Raw genomic sequence first — 4,671 nt, 5'->3', positions numbered from 1 at the left:
GTGTGTGTGTGTGTGTGTGTGTTCGTATGTCTGGTGAGAATACTTAAGATCTACTCTCTGCAATTTTCAAGGATACATTGTTATTAACTATAGTCACTTTGCTGTACCTTACATCTCCAGAACTTACTCTTCTTACAACTGAAAGTTTGTGCCTTTTGACTAACATCTCCCCATTTCTCCCACCACCCTGACCCCTGGTAACTATCCTTATATTCTTTTGCTTTTTTAGATTCCACATATAAGTGAAGTGATGCAATATTTGTCTTTCTGTGTCTGGCTTATTTTATTTAGTGTAATGTCCTCCATGTTCATCCATGTTGTTGCAAATGGCAGGATTTCCTTATTTTTAAAGGCCAAATAATGTTTTATTGTCTGCATATATATATAAATATACGTGTGTGTGTGTGTGTGTGTGTGTGTGTGTATCACATTTTCTTTATCCATTCATCCATTTATGGACACTTAGGTTTTATTCTTATCTGGGCTATTGTGAATAATGCCACAATGAACATGGGAGTGCAGATATTTCCTCAAGGTAGTGATTTTATTTCCTCTGGCTATATATCCCAAAGTAGAATTGCTGAATTATAAGGTAGTTCTATTTTTATTTTTTTCTATAACCTTCATACTGTTTTCCGTATGGCTGTACCAATTTACATTTCCACCAATAATATATAAGGGTTCTGTTTTCTCCACAGTTTCACCAATAGTTATTATCTTCCGATGTTTTGATAATAGCCGTCCTAACAGGTGTGAGGAGGTATCTCTTTGTGGTTTGATTTGCATTTTCCTGATGATTAGTAATGTTGAGCATTTTTTTCATATACCTGTTGGCCATTTGTATGTCATCTTTGAAAAAATGTCTATTAAGGTCCTTTGCCTATTTTTTAATCGGGTAATTTGAGATTGTTTTACTATCGAGGTGTATAAGTTGTTTATATAGCTTGGATATTAACCTCTTATCATATATATGGTTTGCAAATATTTCTCCCATATATAGATGTTGATATATCCATATAATGGAGAACTATGCGATCCCAAAAGCTGATGATGTAAAAGCATGTTTATTGACATGGAAGAATGTTAATGACATCATTAAGTGAAAAAAAATGTGATGTTGTATTTCTAAGAAAAACACAGGATGGACATCCAATAAAATAACAGTGATTTTTTTTCTAGGTGATTGAATTTTGGGTCATTTTTGATTTCTGCTCTCTAGTTTCTATATTTTATATAATGACTATCTACTTCAGATATTATAAAATGTTTTAAAATGTGTACCAGTCAAGTTCTTAGAGGGTTAGAGGAATCCTTGAGCTGATGGAAATTAACTGCAATTATACACCGGGATGTAGGAAAGGCAGGAACTCCCAGTAACCTTCTCACTGAGACTCAGGTCCTCCACAACTATGATGTACAGCAGCAGGCTTCAGAAGGTCAGTCAACCTAAAGACATCAGCCCGAGCTTGAGGAACCAGCCTTCCCTTTGTTCCCTTGACATTTATATTACCAAAGAGAGTCTATGACTGGCCAAGTTTGCCACAACATGATATAGATCGCTGTCCAGCCATGCTCAGACCAAATCTCCTTAGAGGCACAAGCCAGCTCTCTGCTTGCTTTCAGCTAATGCATCCAACTGCTTAATTAAATTATTAATCAAATGTGAGGGCAAAAATAAATAACTCTCAGAAAGTAAGAATTGTTTAAGAGGATACATTGGGTTCTAAAACCTTATATAGGTGTAGTGGTCACTATGCACATAGCAGCCCCTTAAGACTTCATGGCCTTATCAGACCCTTCTGTACTCTATTCAGCACTACTTCGTTCGTAGAGCCAAGAACATTGATTGAACAACTTAACTGTGCCAGAGAATATGCTAGATGCAGTGAAGAGTGAGCACAAAGAGGTTACCAGTTCTCACCTAGAAAAACATTTCTCTTATAGTGAATATCTTCCTGTTTTAAAACTATCTATATCTATACAATCTATATCTATATCTAATCTGTCTATATCTACCTATACCTATACCTGTATGCACATCTATAACCATATCTGTAATTTCCCCTAAAATCTTTGAAGCCATTGTTCTATTTTGTCCAAGCATCCAGTACTATCATATCAGAAGTCTGATGTCAGTCCAATTCTCATTTCTTTGTTGGTATCAAGTTTTAACATTCTGGAAGCTTTCAGAATTCTTTCCCTATCCACTGAAATTAGTAAATATCTAAATGTCTAGAATGGCTTATTCGTGTAGGTATATTGCAGACATTTATTAAATTAAATATCCTGATGGTGCTCGTTCCACAGCCACCCCTGCTCTAATGCTTGCATTCCCTCCATCCGTCCATTTGCCTTCAGAAATACTGTTTCCTTTTTTTTTCCTGCTTATGTATTAACAGGCTCTTTCGATGTAAGTATTTGTGTCTTTCTTGAGCTTAAAAAGTTTTCTTCTATTAGTATTGCTTTAATTATTCTTTTCTTACCATCTTGAACTCTGTTTTGTCTATCTGGACCTTACTGTTTCTCTTATGTTTTCCATTTCAGTGTTTTGTTCTAGGAGATTTATTCAACCTTGTCTTCCATGTAACTAGTTCTGCTTTTGGCAATGTTCGTTCTGTGATTCATCCTGTTTAAAATTTTTATTTAGCAAAACCTTATGAGCTACTTTCCAAGAATATTTCCTTTTTTTGTGGACTGCTCTTTTTCTTTTAACATTACTTATACATATTTGTGGGGTACAGTGTGTTGTTTCAATACATGGATATACTGCACAATAATTCACTTATGATAGCTATCATAGTTTTGTACCTGTTAGTTCACCACTTCTCCCCCTCCACCACCCCAGCCTACTTCTGCCCTCCCCTTCTGGCCTCTGATAACCATTATTCTACTCTCTACTTCTATGAGAACCACCTTTCTTCTTTTTTTTTTTTTTTTTTTTTTAGATTCCACATATGGGTGAGATCATGCAGTGTTTATCTTTTTGTGCCTGACTTACTTCACTTAACATGATGGTTTCCAGTTCCATCCATGTTGCTGCAAATGATATCATTTCTTTTTATAGTGGAATAATATTCCATTGCATATATATACCACAGTTTCTTTATACATTCATCTGTTGGTGTGTGTTTCTGTTGATCCCATCTCTTGGCTATTGTGAATAGTGTTATGATGGACATAGAGGTGCAGGTGTCTTTGTGGCATATTGGTTTCATTTGCTTTGTGTATACACCCAGTAGTGGGATAACTGTGTTATAAGGTAGATCTATTTTTAGTTCTCTGAGGAAACTCCATACTATTTTCCACAATAGCTGTATCAATTTACATTCCCACCAACGATGTAAGAGGGTTCCCTTTTCTCTTCATCCTCACCAGCATCTATTATTTTCTGTCTTGTTGATAATAGCCATTCTAATTGGGGTGAGATGATATCTCATTGTAGTTTTAATTTGTAATTCCCTGATGATTAGTGATTTTGAGCATTTTTTTTCATGTGCTTGTTGACCCTTTGTATGTCTTCATTTGAGAACTGACTGTTCAGGTCCTTTGCCCATTTTTTAATTGGGTTATTTTGTTTGTTTGTTCTGTTGAGTTGTTTGAGTTCCTTATATATTCTGGATATTAGCTCTTGTCTGATGTGTAGTTTTCAAACACTTTCTTCCGTTCTATAGGTTGTATCTTCACTTTGTTGATAGTGTCCCTTGCTGTGCAGAAACTTTTCAGTTTGATGTAATACTGTCATGCATTTTTGATTTAGTTGTCTGCACTTTTGTAGTCTTGCTCTAAAAAGCACTGCTGATTCCCATTTCATGTAGCATTTCCTCTCTGTTTTCTTCTAGAAGTTTCATAGTTTCAGATCTTATTATTATTATTTTTTTTTATTTTTTTTTTCTATTTTTTTTTTTTAAATTTTATTTTGTCGATATACATTGTAGCTGATTAATGCTCCCCATCACCAAAACCTCCCTCCCTTCTCCCTCCCCCTCTCCCCCCCAACCATGTCCTTTCTGTTTGTTTGTTGTATCAACTTCAAATAATTGTGGTTATTATATCTTCTTCCCCCCCCCCCGGTATGTGTGTGTATGTGTGTATGTGTGTGTGAATTTATATATTAATTTTTAGCTCCCTCCAATAAGTGAGAACATGTGGTATTTCTCTTTCTGTGCCTGACTTGTTTCACTTAATATAATTCTCTCGAGGTCCATCCATGTTGTTGCAAATGGCAGTATTTCATTCGTTTTTATAGCTGAGTAGTATTCCATTGTGTAGATGTACCACATTTTCCGTATCCACTCATCTGATGATGGGCATTTGGGCTGGTTCCAACTCTTGGCTATTGTAAAGAGTGCTGCGATGAACATTGGGGAACAGGTATACCTTCGACTTGATGATTTCCATTCCTCTGGGTATATTCCCAACAGTGGGATGGCTGGGTCGTATGGTAGATCTATGTGCAATTGTTTAAGGAACCTCCATACCATTTTCCATAGAGGCTGCACCATTTTGCAGTCCCACCAACAATGTATGAGAGTTCCTTTTTCTCCGCAGCCTCGCCAGCATTTATCGTTCATAGTCTTTTGGATTTTAGCCATCCTAACTGGGGTTAGATGGTATCTCAATGTGGTTTTGATTTGCATTTCCCGGATGCTGAGTGATGTTGAGCATTTTTTC

The sequence above is a fragment of the Cynocephalus volans genome, chromosome 1, assembly GCF_027409185.1.
Source record: "Cynocephalus volans isolate mCynVol1 chromosome 1, mCynVol1.pri, whole genome shotgun sequence".
Taxonomy (NCBI): domain Eukaryota; kingdom Metazoa; phylum Chordata; class Mammalia; order Dermoptera; family Cynocephalidae; genus Cynocephalus; species Cynocephalus volans.
The sequence above is the reverse complement of the archived record's forward strand: the minus strand, read 5'-3'. Positions refer to the sequence as shown.